Source organism: Vombatus ursinus, unplaced genomic scaffold (assembly GCF_900497805.2).
Source record: "Vombatus ursinus unplaced genomic scaffold, bare-nosed wombat genome assembly UNPS02015089.1, whole genome shotgun sequence".
NCBI lineage: Eukaryota > Metazoa > Chordata > Mammalia > Diprotodontia > Vombatidae > Vombatus > Vombatus ursinus.
The window spans coordinates 718,653-733,599 of NW_020954867.1; positions in this window are offsets into that span (position 1 = coordinate 718,653).

The following is a 14,947-nucleotide window of genomic DNA, read 5'->3' on the forward strand; positions in this document are numbered from 1 at the left end:
GATGGTAAGCAATTTGATATGTTATATATGTGCAATCAAGCAAAACATATTTCCATATTAATCATATTATTAAAGACACAGATGAAAGAAAGAAAGAAAAAAGAAAGCAAGAAAGAAAGAAAGAAAGAAGGGGAGGAAGGAAGGAAGGAAGAAAATGAAAGAAAGTGAAAAATAGTATGATTTGATCTGTATTCAGACTCCATCATCCCCCCCTTCCCCTCTGGATGTGGATAGCATTTTTCATTATGAGTCTTTTGAAATTGTCTTGGATTCTGTATTGCTGAGATTAGCTGTCATTCACAGTCGATCATCATACAATATTGCTTCCACTACAATATTCTCTGCTCATTTCATTTTGCATCAGTTTGTGTAAGGCTTTCCAGGTTTTTCTGAAATCAGCCTGTTCATTATCTCTTATAGTCCAATAATATACAAACTTTGCCAAAGCTGTTAATTGATCCAACTTTAAGACCTGTTCAGTCATTCTCCAATTAAAAGGCATGTCCTCAATTTCCTTTTTTTTTGCCACCACAAAATATTAAATATTTAAAAATTTTGATACAAATAGGTCCTTTTCTCTTTTAAAAAAATTCTTTAGGATATACATTTTTTAGTGGTATTTGAGTGGTATTTCTGGGTTATATGGGCATAGTTACAAAATTCTCTCCAGAATGGTTGGATAAGTTCACAATTCCACCAATGGTGCATTAGTATTCCAATTTTTCTACATTCCTTCCAAAATATATTATTTTTTTCTGTCATATTAGATAATCTCACACAGCTATAAGATGGTATCTCAAAGTTGTTTTAATTTGCAATTCTCAAATCAATAGTGATTTAGAGTATTTTTATATGACTACAGATAGCTTTGATTTCTTTGTCTGAAAACTACCTTTTCATAACTTTTTTTTTAACCATTTACCAATTGGGGAATTATTTGTATTCTTAAAATTTTGAATTAGATCTGTATATTTGAGAAATGAGTCCTTTGTCAGAGGTATTTGCTGTAAATGTTTTTTCTTAACTTTTTCTTTCTTTTAATTTTGGTTGCAGTGGTTTTGTTTGTACACTTCTTAAATTTTAAATTTAAATTTTATTTTATTTATAATATTTCAAATTTTAATATATTCATTATTTTTCTAAGATGGAGTTATTTAAATATTTTCCTCTTCTATTCATCTTGGCAACTTATATTTTTATATTTATTTATACATTTCACTTAGATTGTCAGATTTATTAACATGTAATTGGGCAAAATAGTTCCTAATAATTGCTTTAATTTCCTCTTTATTTGGTGGTGAATTCACCCCTTTCATTTTTGATACTGGTAAATTGTTTTTCTTCTCTCTTTTATTATTAAATCAAATTAAGAAATAGTTTACTTATTTTATTCATTTTTTCCCTTTCATACCCTGTTTTTATTCATTAGTTTAATGGTTTCCTTACTTTCAATTTATTAATCTCACCTTTGATTTTCAGGATTTTCAATTTGGTGTTTAATTGAGAGGTTTTAAATTATTTTTTCTAGTTATTTTTAGTTGCTTGACCAATTCATTGACTTACTCTTTCTCTGTTTTATTGATGTAAGTGTTGAGAGATATAAATTTTCCTCTAAGGACTATTATAGCTACATCTCATAAATTATGGTATATTGTCTCGTTGTCATTTTCTTTAATGAGATTAATGATAGTATCTGTGCTTTCTTCTTCAATACTTTCATGCTTTAGGATTAGATTATTTATCTCCAATTAATTTTAATCTATCTTTCCATGGTCCTTTATTTAATGTATTTTTATTGAATTTTGATTTGAAAAAGTTGCATATAAGATTTTTGCCTTTCTGCATTTGATTATAAACTTTTGTGCCCTAATAAATGATCAATTTTTGTGTCATTACCATGTGCCACTGAGAAAAAAGTATATTTTTTCTATCCCCAATCAATTTTCTCCAGAAGTGTACAATATCTAACTTTTCAAAAATTCTATTTACCTCCTTAACTTCTTTAATTTTTTTATTTTGTTTTGTTAGATTATCTAGTTCTCAGAAGGGAAATATGAGGACCCCCACTAGCATAGTTTGACTGTTTTCTACTGTAGCTAACTTCTTGGATGCTATACCACTTGATACATATATCTTTAGTATTAATATTAATTCATTGTCTATAATAACTTTTAGCAAATTTTAATTCCTTCCTTATCTCTTTTAATTAGATCTATTTTTGCTTTTTTTAATGAGATCGTGATTGTTACTGCCTCTTTTTTGTTTGCTTTACTTCAGCTGAAACATAACAGATTCTGCTCCATCCCCTTACCTTACTCTCTGTGTCTCTCTACTTCAAATATATGTTTCATAATGAAAGATTACAACATATTGTAGGATTCTGTTTCTTTTTAATTCACATTGCTATACACTTCAATTTTATGAGTTCAACCCATTCACATTCATGATTATGATTAGTGTATATTTTTTCTCTATCCAATTTCCCCCCTCATTATCTCTCTCTCTCTCTCTCTTTCTCTCTCTCTGTCTCTCTCTATTTCTCTCTTAGTCTCTCTCTCTGTCTGTCTGTCTCTCTCTCTTTCTGTCTCTCTTTCTCTGTCTCTCACTGTCTCTGTCTCTGTCTATTTCTCCCTCTCTTTCTCTCCCTCTCTCCTTTAATCCTGTCCCTCCTCAGCAGTGTTTTGCTTCTGACCATCACCTCCCCTAATCCATTCTCTCTTCTATCAGTTCCCCCCCCCCATTTCTTATCCCACTCCTTTTCTATTTCTCCAGAGACTAAGATAGAGTTCTATAGCCAAATCAGGGTACATGTTATTCCTTCTTTGAGTCAATTCTGATGAGAGAAGGGTTCAAGAAATGCTCACCTCTCCCCACCTTTCCCTCCACTGTAATAGTTCCTTCATTTCTCTTCATGTGAGATAATTTAACCTATTCTACTTCCCCCTTTCCTCTTCTCTCAATTCAGTCCTCTTTCTCACCACTTACTTTTTTTCTGGGGAGGGATATCAGCCAATCAAAGTCAATACATACTCAGCACTGTCTTGTCTGTGTATACTCCTTCTAACTGCTCTATTAGTGATAGAGTTCTTAATATATAGGAATATCATCCTGTGTAGAGATGTAGGTAGTTTAACCTTATGGAATATTATTTTCTCTCTTGACTTTTTCCTTTCTTATGCTTCTCTTGAGTCTCGTATTTGAAAATCAAATTTTGTGTTCACCTCTGGTCTTTTCATCAGGAATGCTTGAAAATCTTCTATTTCATTGAATATCCATTTTCTCCCTGAAGGATTATGGTCAGTTTTGTTTGGTAGGTGATTCTTGATTGCAATTCTAGCTCTTTTGCCTTCTGGGATACCATATTCCAAGTCCTCCAGTCCTTTAATCTAGAAACTGCTTGATCCTGGGTAATCCTGACTCTGGTTCCAGGACATTTGAATTGTTTTTGGCTGTTTGCAGTATTTTTTCCTTAACCTGGGAGTTCTGGAATTTGGCTATAATATTCCAGGGAGTTTTCATTTTCAAATCTCTTTCAGGAGATGATTGGTGGATTCTTCCAATTTCTATTTTATCCTCTGGTTCTAGGATAGCACAGCTGTTTTCCTTTTAATTGCTTGAAATATGATGTTCAGGTTCTTTCTTTGATTGAGGCATTCAGGTAATCCAATAATTCTTAAGTTGTCCCTCCTTGATCTATTGTCTAGGTCAGTTTTATTTTCCCAATGAGATGTGTCTTATTTTCTCCTATTTTTTTAATTCTCTTGATTTTGTTTTCTGCTTCATGGAGTCATTAGCATGTACTTGCCCATTTCTAATTTTTAAGAAATCATTTTCTTCAGTGAACTTTTATTCACTTTTCCACTTGGTTAATTCCATTTTTTAAGCAGTTTTGTTCATTGATTTCTTTTAACCTCCTTTTCCATTTGTCCATTTCTTCTTTTTTAAAAAATTTGTTTTCTTTATTGAATTTTTGAACCTCTTTTTTTTCCATTTTTGTACTCTCTTTACCAAGTTGTTTACTGTTTTCATGATTTTATTACAGCACTCTCATTTCCCCCCAATTTTTCTTCTACTTCTTTTATTTCATTTTTAAAATCTTTTTTAAACTCTTCTAGTAGTTCTTTTGTACCCTGTGACTAATTCATTATTTTTCTTTGTGGCATCATATGTAGACTTTTTGACATTGTTGTCCTTTCTGAGTTTGTGTTTTAATCTTCCCTGTTACCATAGTAACTTTCTTTGATCAATTGTTTTTTTGGTCTTGTTGTGCTGGGAGGTGTAGAGACTTTCTGCTAGTCTGTTGTACTAGGGATATGAGACCTAGCCAGGAGGCTGCTGTGTCAGGGTCACAGGTTCTCATCACTGACCCACACTGTGGCTCAAGGCCTTGTTGCTGGCTTGCTGGGCACATCTTGTTCTTGGCTGGCCCAGGTACTACCTTCATTGGACTCCACTTTCTTTTACCCAACTCGGACAGACCTTTCTTGCTGACCTTCTAAGTTGTCTTGTACTGGAAAATTGTTTTGCTCTGTCCTTTTGCTAGTGTTGGTGCTTTAGAATTTTTTTATGTTTTGTTGTTTGTTTGTTTTTGGAAGCAAATTGGGAAGATTTCAGGGAAGTTACTGCCTTGCTCTTCAATCTTGACTCTGCCTTCCTGATCTACTCATTCTTTAGGGTCAGATTATTAATTTCAACATAATTTTGATGTATTCTTCCATGGTTCTTTACTGAATGTGATTTTTATTGCATTATCCTTAGAAAAGTGTGAATTTAAAATGTCTGCTAATCTGCATTTGTTAGTGAGATTTTTATTGTCCTAAAATGTGGCAAGTTTTTGTGAAGATGCCATATGCAACTGTGAAAAAGTTATACTCCTTTCAATTTCCTTTCAACTTTCTCCAAAGGTTTATCACATCTCACTTTTCTAAAAATTCTATTCATTTCTTAGTTTCTTTTTTTAAAATTCATTTTATGCTTCAAATTATCTAGCACTGAGAAGGGAGAAACAAAGTCTTCCACTAGCATAGTTTTATTGTCTATTTTTTTTCCTGTAACTCTTTTAACTGTTCTTTTAAGAATTTGGATTGCATATCATCTTTTGCAAAAATATTTAGTATTAATAATACTTTATTGTCATATATTTGAAATCACAATTGCTACCTCTGCTTTTTTTTCAGTTGAAATTTAAAATATTATCTGCCTTCCCATTATTTAACTCTGTGTGTCTCTCTGTTTCAAGTGTGTTTCTTTTGAACAACATATTGAAAATGTGTAAGGGATTTAGACATAAAGGGTGATATTACAAGCAAACTAAGGAAGTATGGAAAATATATCTGACAGATTTACAGATAAGGAAAGAGTTTAAACAGAGCCTAGAAATGATCATGAGAAGAAAAATGGATAATTTTTGATTACATGAAATTAAAAAGGTTTTGAAAAAAACAAAAGTAATGCAGCCAAAATTAAAAGGAAAATAAGAAACTGGATAAAAAATTCACAGCAAGTTTCTCTGATAGAGGCCTCATTTCTCTAATATATAGAAGATTGAGCCAAATTTAGAGAAATAAGAGCCATTCCCTTATTGATAAATGGTCAAATGATACAATTTTGCAAGTTGGATAAGATGGAAAAGTGTTTTACAAGATTCCACACAGTAATCAATATCATTATTGCTTGCTTTCCTAAGGGAAGGTGGAGGAGTCAGAGGGAGAGATAGAATTTTAAACTTAAAATTTAAAAAAAATGCATGCTTAAATCATTTTTGGAGTGTAATTGAGAAATATTAATGAAATAAATAAAAATGATATTTTTTTTAAAAAAATCTACTTTCCTTAAAGTGTTTGTTTTGTTTTTAATGAACCAATGGAATGACTAATATACCATAGACAACAGTTTGATAAATTTGGAAGTTAATTTGTTTAGGTTAATTTGAGTTTTGTATTTCTGTTATAGGGCTTTATTGTGTTTTATAGTTTTTTTGTCCATGAATGAGAGAAAGCTTCTGATATATAATTGTGCCTAAGAGTCATGTTTCCTTGTGGATTTTGTAACTGCTAAATGTCAATAGCATGAAATAATATTACACTATTTGCACATTTCTTTTCATAATTTATGCCAATCACTAAATTTAACATCCATATAGATCATTATCTTATAATTTCTGATGATCATGACCTGGTCCTGAATTGCCATCATAATTTCTTTTGTTTCCACAAACAAATCAACACCCCTCAATCATTTGTTCCATGTTTCTTTATTGATATATATCGTTTAGTTCTTATGAATATCACCCATGGAGAGCCTTTGGATTCCAACATTGCACTTTAGTCATTCTATTATTTCCATCTGTAGGTAAGACATTATCTTTTACTATTGAAAAATTCACTGGAATGTATCTAATATTATTCTTAACTATTGATTTTAAGGAATGACTGCTTATTCCAAAATGTATTGCTGTAGGTTTTTTACTTGTTTTTCACGTCCTTTAAGAACAACTACCAAACCTATTATTATTTTTGATAAGGAAATATTAATCTTTCTATAACTACATTAGGGTGATAGCACCAAGGATTTTGTAATAGTTTGTAGGATGTTTTTTAGGGCACATTCCAATGCAGTCATCAAAATTTTACAGTTCAAAAAGTGTATATAAAATAATTACTTTAAACATGTTCCTCCAATTCAGATTTGCTTTCAGAATGTCAATAATTCTCTTAATGTATTCATCCATAACCATTTCTTTGTGAACTTTATGTTTGATGCACCTGCCTGCAGAATGAAAGATATTTGTAGTTATCAATATGTGACCTCCATATATAATCCTATAGCCTTTAATATCTATCCTTACTTGCATGCATTAACAGTTCTAAAGTAATCATATTCAAATGTAATTTCACTATCATTGGAGAAAGATTGCATGACATGAAAGGGCTATTTAATTTGTTTCTTGATGGAGCCATGTAGCTTAATGTTTTCAATATGCATCATGTGATTAATAAATAGTTTAGTTCAGTTCCCTCTTTAATTTGGAAGATATAGTTACTTATATTTAATAGATGTGTTAATGGATTCAAGACTAGACACAATCATAATGGCTTTAATCTGTCTCCACAAAATGCCTCATTTTATATGAATTATTCTTGACATTATTTTGTTGGTGGCACATTTTAAGTAGAGGAGAGATTTTCCAGTGGAAAACAAATATTCTTGTGTTCCTATTTTATTTTAATTCATTTTATATATTTACAGCACATGAAAAACCTCTGGGTATGATATTAAGTCAATAGTTTTGCAATAAACATAAAAACAATATATAGTTTATAATACTTTCAGGCAACTTATTAAATAATTATCAAAACAAAAATAGGTTGTTCTTTATACCACTGGGACTTTTTGGCATACCATTTTTGTTTCTTATCCAATATATTGTTTTCTTCTAAGTATTTACAGTCTTTTTTAGTGAAATAATCTCAGATTTTTAATAAAGTACATAAAGATATGATTGACCTATATTTGTATGACTAGTCTGGTCATCTTTTGGTGTTAGATATGATGTTTTCTGGCAAGAAGTTGCTGTTAGACTTATGACTGAGAGGAAGCTGCTAAAGTGCTTTGCCAGTGATATGTGTCCTACTACATAGCATCTGAGCCAATAAGTATGGATCTTAATCTGACCCTGTCACTTTAAAAAAAAATTCAGAGGCTGATTATTTAGTCACCTTGCTTGACGTAATCATTCTTTAATTCATTATATTAATGATATACAAACTTTCCATTTTTTTGTTTGATCCAACTTATATTTTCATTGTCTTGGACTTATTGAGTTCATGTAAATAACAAGACATTTTCCACATCTTTCTTTAGAGGTTTTGTCTTGTCTCTTATTTCTGTTTTTCTTTCTTGTGAGGCAATGGGGTGAAGTGATTTGCCCAAGGTCACACAGCTAGTAAGTGTCAAGTGCCTGAGGCCAGATTTAAATTCAGGTCCTCCTGACTCCAGGACTAGTGCTCCATTCACTGTGCCACCTACCTGTCTCTATTTCTGTTTTTCTTAGATTTATATAGTAATTTTTTTCTTTTTTTTTAAATTAAGCATGTATTTTTTGTGCTGATTTGAATCTCTATGCCATCATATACTTTTAGCTTTTGCTTTCATTTGTGGATTTAAGGAATTTAGAATTTCTTATAAGCTCTTTTTTTCTCCTTTTTTGCTTTTTCTTCTGGTTATTCATTGATAGATTTAAATACCCTTCTTTGTTCTTACCATGATAGTATCTATCTCATATACTTTTATGTATGTCCTGAAATAATTGTTTTTTTTTCTTTTTACAATTTCTACCAAATATTTTTGGATTTATGATAGTATTTCCAGATTACAGCTTTTTTATTATAATAGTTTCATATAATTGCCGTGTTGGTTGAATTTGTGCTTTCAAAGGAATAGTTATTTGTAATTCCAATCTAAGTATGTTTATTAACTTTTTAAAATATTTTGATGTATCTATCATGCTTTTGATATTTGCTATTTGCTTTTGTTATTGCTATCTGATCCATCCTTAGTAATCATCTTAGGATACTGTAATAAATGAAGATGTTCAAAGGACTAAAGATCACAAATTGCTCATTCTTTGGATTCTAATAGCTTATTCATTTTATCTAATCTAGATTTGAGATAAAGTTGATTTTTTATAATTCCCATTTACTGGTCAGTAATACATTGTTGTACAACTCAAAACTGTACATGCTTTTTGCTTATATCTCCTTTTTCCCCTCAAATTGAATACTTTTTTATATGATTTCTTAAATCTACTCATTCAATGGCAAGTCTATTTTTACAATAGATTTTAGAACTTAAAGACCTCATCAGAGATTTCTTCAAAATCTAAGGGTCCCCTAAGATCATTGATTCCTTGGATGCTATATATTACACTATTTTTTCTATTCATGTCATTATCAAGAATATGTTGTAACTTATTTTTACTTGCTATGTATTTTTTTACCCACACCAGTTACTTAAAGCATCAATTTCTATACAAAGGAGCAGAATAAAGTAGGTGAAAATGCTATGCAATTTTCTAAATTCCTTCTAGCCCAAATGTTTCCTCTTATTCCATTTGTTTTTTTTGCAGCAGTTGGGATTAAGTGACTTGCCTAAGGTCACACAGCTAGTAAGTATCTGAGGCCAGATTTAAACTCAGATCCTTCCAACTCCAGGGCTAATGCACTATCCACTACACTATCTCGCAGCCCCTTCTTACTCTATTCTTGCCCTAGGACAATGACCATCTTCAGTGCCTACTCAATTTAGTAGATGGATAGATTCAAGATGAGGAACAGAGACTGATTGGCTAGTAGACAGAGAGATGGTGTCACAGATATTTCTTAAACACTCGTTCTCTGTCCACTAAGCTCATTATAGTAAAAATAAAATTGGGGAAAAAAAGGAAAAGGGAAAAAAAGTATAGGCAAAGAGGAAACAAAATTATATATATTTTTCTGATGGATGATGATTTACTTCAGAAACTCTACAGAGTCAAAATTTAAAAAAATAATAACCAGCAAAATTGAAGGATTTAAAATAAACTTCATATAACTAATCAGCATTCTGGATATTTCTAACAAAAGTGTATCAAGAAGATACAAAAAGAAAAAAATAAGACAACAAAATATTGCATGAAATACTAAAAGCATCTCCCTGCCAAACCGCATATAGAACAACTATGTGAATTCAACTACAAAATACTCTTTACAGAGAAAATCTAGTATTTGCTTATGTGTAGGCTAAGACATTGCAATAAAAATGATAATACTGCCTAAATTTAATTATTTATTCATTTCCATGCCAGTCAATTTAACAGATAATTACTTGCTATACCTAGAATCTCAAGGAAAATAATAAAAATTAAAAGTGGGAAGTCCAGGCAGTACCATACGTCAAGCTATACTACAATGCAGTATGTATGAACATTTTTAGACACTAGTAAAGAAATGGAGACATTGATTCTTAGAAAAATTAAGTATACAATATATGGGAACAAATGAGCATAGTAGGCTAATTTTTTGTTAGACAAGAAGTACCATGTTTGGAGGTAAGAACTCATTATTTGACAAAAAAAATTCTGTCAAAGCAGTCTGGCAGAAACTAGAAAAGGAGAATCATTTCATAACAGTTATTAAGATAAAATTCATTTACCCGTTCAAATGAATGAATGGCATATATAAGAAGATGACATCATTGAAAAATAGATGAAAAGGAAAAAAAAACTTTCTGCTTTATAGATAGGGAAAGGTTATATGACCAAACAAAGAATAAAGAGAATCACAGAAAGTAAAATAGACAGTTTTGTTTACATAAAATTAACTAGTTTTTTACAAACAAAATAAATGCAGTTGGTGGGAAGAAACCTTTGCAGCAAGTTTTTCTAACAAAAGTCTCATTTCAAAACTGTATAGAAAATTGTAAGAGAAATATAAAATAAAACACATATCCCCCAATTGATAAATGGCCAAAGAATATTAACAGTTTTCATAAGAAAGAAATCTAGTCCATTAATAAGTACATGAAAAAATATTCCAAATCATTGATAAACTTAGAGAAAAGCAAATTATAGTGACTGGAGTTCTAAATTATACTCATCTAATTGACAGAACTGACAAACAAAGAAAAGGTACTGTGCTAAGCACTGGGTCATCAGAGCAAGGGTCAGAATCAACTTAATGGGCAAAGATAAATCCAGGCCCACAATAGAAAGTGGATGTTGCACACCATAGTATCTGGTGCTCTCTACTTTTTAAATAGACCAAGTCACTAGGACTTATGGACAGAATCAAGCTTGATGGTTAGTGCAGCCTAACTAAGAGTCAAGGGAGCTAGGTTAGAAGCTAGGCAAGTACAGATGATGGGGGAAGGTAGGAATGATCAGAAAGAGCCTTCCATAGGAAGTAATACTTGAGCTTTTATCAATAAACATATCTTTAAAACCTTAATTAAGAGTGCTTACATGTTTTCTTCTTTAAAAATTTAATGAAACTTTAAAAGAACTCAAGGAATTCTCAAGAAGTGTTCAGAAAATTACTTTTGTGCTATTTAATTTTTAGAGTTCATTTGTCCTTGGCTGCTACATCACAGAAGGTAGGCTCTTACTAAATGCACGCTGAATCGAAAGTAATTCGCCTGCCACTCTTTGTGGTCTTCTCTTTCCTCTGCACTGGGGCACTTTTTCAATTTTTAAAAAGACACCTACCCTCCCTAGAGGCCTCCATTACTCTGCTAGTTAGCCAAGCAAAAATTTGGTTGAAGCAGCTGGACTTTGTGATCTGTGATCAGAGGCATGACTATTATTTTAAATTAAAATGCGCAACAATTAGCATTAGCAGTTGAAGTGTAGAATATTTGCATTTGCTAATTAATGCTTTTTTTCTAATTGTTCTTCCATGTTGAAGAAATTAGTTGACCTTGAATTAGTTATGACTTAAAAACTACATCATAGTCATGAAAACATCCATTTCATCCATGCTTTATGACTGTACAATATTGAAAAGTACCTTATAGTTTATAGTCATACCATAGTTCTTTTTTCTAAATAGAAAAGAAATGGGAAGGTTGCATAGGACAATACAGTACTCTCTCACCAGCCTTACACAAGCACTCAAATTAGACTCATTCATTAACTTGTATAACACTGAGTTTAGTTTTGCTCTCCATGAAAGAAGAGTCCTGAAACACTACTGTCTAGCATGTCTTCTCAGGAAGTAATAGGAGGAAGAAGTCATTGTAGTTTGAATCAATGAATATTTATTAAGCACCTATTATGTACGAGGCAAAATGTTAATTGTCAGACATACTTGGAAATAGTTCTTGCCCTCAAATAGTTTATGTGTAGTTAAGGGAATCCAATATCTATACAGAAAAGTAAATAAAAACTATATTCAAAGTTAGTAAATGTTTGAGGGAACAAAGAGATAGGATCAGGAAAGACCTTGTCACATGAATTGTCTAAATGGAGTTGAGGATTATAAGAGAAGGAGGTGAGGAATAAGAGCACACCAGGAAAGGGGGATGGTCTGAATAAAGGCATAGAGATAAAAAATCACAGTCAAAAATATAGACTAGAAAAGGACTTTGAACATCATTTGTCCCATCTTCTCATTTCTACAAATGAGAAAATTAAGGAGCTGAAATGTTGAGTAACTTGTCCAATATCATATGAATGGTAAGCAACAGGTTTGTTGACTTCAAATGCAGTGTTCACACACAAAAACTAAGATGAATAATTTGGCCGCAATCTAGCTTAAATGCATAAGAAGGAATGTGAAATAATCCTACAAAAATACACTGGAGCCTGAATGTGAAGATCTTAACTGGCAAGCAGAGAAGTTTATAGTTTATCCTAGAAGCAAGTAAGTAAGCATCCAGATGCCTTATGAGACAGATGTGAAACCCTATGATGTGGGTGGCTGTTCCACACAGCAATAGCATCAAGAAATCCAAGGTTAAGTAAAAAAAAAAAAAAAGTAGTTTGGGAGTGAGGGCAATAGTAGTTGAGGGAGATCTGGAAAGGCTTCATGTAGAAGGTGGTAGGTGAGCTATATATGAAGGAGCTATATATGAAGGAGGTATTCTAAGAAATAAAGCTGAGGAGAGATTGTATTCCTGGCATAGGGGACTGCCAGAAAAAATGCATGGAAATGGGAGCTGGAGTGTTATAAGTAAGGAAAAGAAATAAAGCCAATTTCACTGAATCACTGACTGTAAGAAGGTTCATAATGTATGATAAATATGGACGAAAGATTTGGCCAGGATTTGAATGACTAGAAAAACTAAATAGATGAGTTGTTGTTGTTGTTTTTTTTTAATTTATTTATTTTTTTTAATCTTAAAGGCAATAGTGAACCATTAGAATTTATTGATTAGGGGAGTCACATGGTCATATTGTTGCTTAAAGAAAATTTCATTGGCAGCAGGGTATAAGATAATTTGGAGTGGGCAGACATGAGAAAGAAAAACAAAACAATTAGAAAGCAATTGCAACAACTTAATCAAGAGATTATGAGCACCATAGCTAAAATATTGAATGTGTGAATAGAGAAAAGGAAATGGGGCCCCTTCAGGTAGACAGAGAGATCAGATGACAATGAGATAAGGTATGGTAGAAGGAGAATTTCAAGTCAAAAGTCCTGAATAAGGCTGTTTCTTCAATATATATATACACAAACACACACACAGAGACACATATATACATACATATATACATATATACATACATGTGTATACATATATACATATATGTATGTGTGTATGTATATATGTATATATGTGTGTATATATATACATATCTTATTTAAAATGAAGCAAGGTATATTAGTTGTTGTTTGACCTTCATTTTCGAAACCAATGACATCATGACTGAGTGATGTCTTGATTTGCACATGAATTGAATATTAGTAAGGCGGTATTGCACTAATCTTCAGCCTCACTCTCTTCCACAGTCGAGTGGCAGGAAAAAAGTCAGGATAGCTAGCAATAGCTTGGGATACAATGGATGACTTTGGTGTCTCTAAGTGCTCCACGATGCCTGCTTCACCCATTTTCAAGGCTGTTGGAACAAATTGTTCTCTTCCACCCATTCTGCCAGAAAAAGTGTTCATATGCTTAAGCGAGAGATCCCCTTAACTCACTAAGGGGTTTAAAGCTTGTTGGTTGCCTTCAAACTGATTTAGCCTGTCTTTCTGAGGTGGTTTACTCTGTTGTGGCTTCCGTGCATACTACAGCTTCTTGGAGCCACCCTTAAATGGGGAAGAGACTCAGCTGAGTTTGAGCTGTTTTCTGGATACAACATAGGTGATCAATACTCTCAAATCCATGCTGTATCAGAAATATATTAATCTTTAAAATAAGGAACTTAGTTATTATCTAGTCCAATACATCACAGAGCCACTTCTGTCTATTTTTGTTTGTTTGTTTATTTTATGTGTTGCTAGATTGCTTCTAAGTAAATTGTTTGTTTTTTGGTTATCTGTTTCCCCATGTTTTAAGTGAAAGTGATGAACGAGATGATTTCTTGCTCTGAATTCTAAACTCCTCAGCTCTTATGGTGTCTAAGTTACCTACTATTAAGTTTTATAATTCTAAATATGCTACCATTCTGCTACTTGGAAAAGTATAAATCCAAGTATGCTAATCTACATGGCACATTCCTTAACTGAGAAGTTTGAGTAAAGGTTTTAAATGAACCAATCAGCATTCTGTGTCATTATCGTTCCAGATAGCACCCTCGGAGGCCCCTCATTCTGTGTGAGAGCTCCTCTGGTTGTCAAAGTTCATGTTGACATGAGGGACTGATGGGTTCATTAACAGCCTGTAAATCAAGTTTTCAATCACTTGCGAATAGATAGATCCCTTGTCTCTAGTGATACCAAAAAAAAAAAAAATCATTTTCATAATGGAGCAGAGCAGTACACTATCTAAAGATATCTAGGTATTTTTTTGCTTTGCACAAAAATGAAATTACCCTTATCCATTAATAATTTAATTGCTAGATGGGGGATGTTTAACTATGTATTATAGAACATATTTAAGAGATGTGAAATGTGGGTCAACAAATGTTTTATGCCAATAGATTTATGATATTTTTTAAGTGAGGCTTTTAAAAATAGACTAGAAAAAACTGGAGAAAATAATTTCTGCCAAATACTTTGGCACTCTACTGACAAGACAACGTAAGCTGCAAGTTATGCTGTTTGTAAATCTGTTTCATCTTATTTCCATAATTAGGGAACAAGGAAGTTTGACTTCTATTTCTGCTTTGAATCTTTTGTCCATATTGGGCTCCACCTCAGATATACATTCTTCTTTTCTTACAAATACAAGCCCTGCTGATTTGCATACACATTTGGTGGGTATTAAGATCAGAATATTACTTAAACCATTTGATATACCAGGTGCTCAT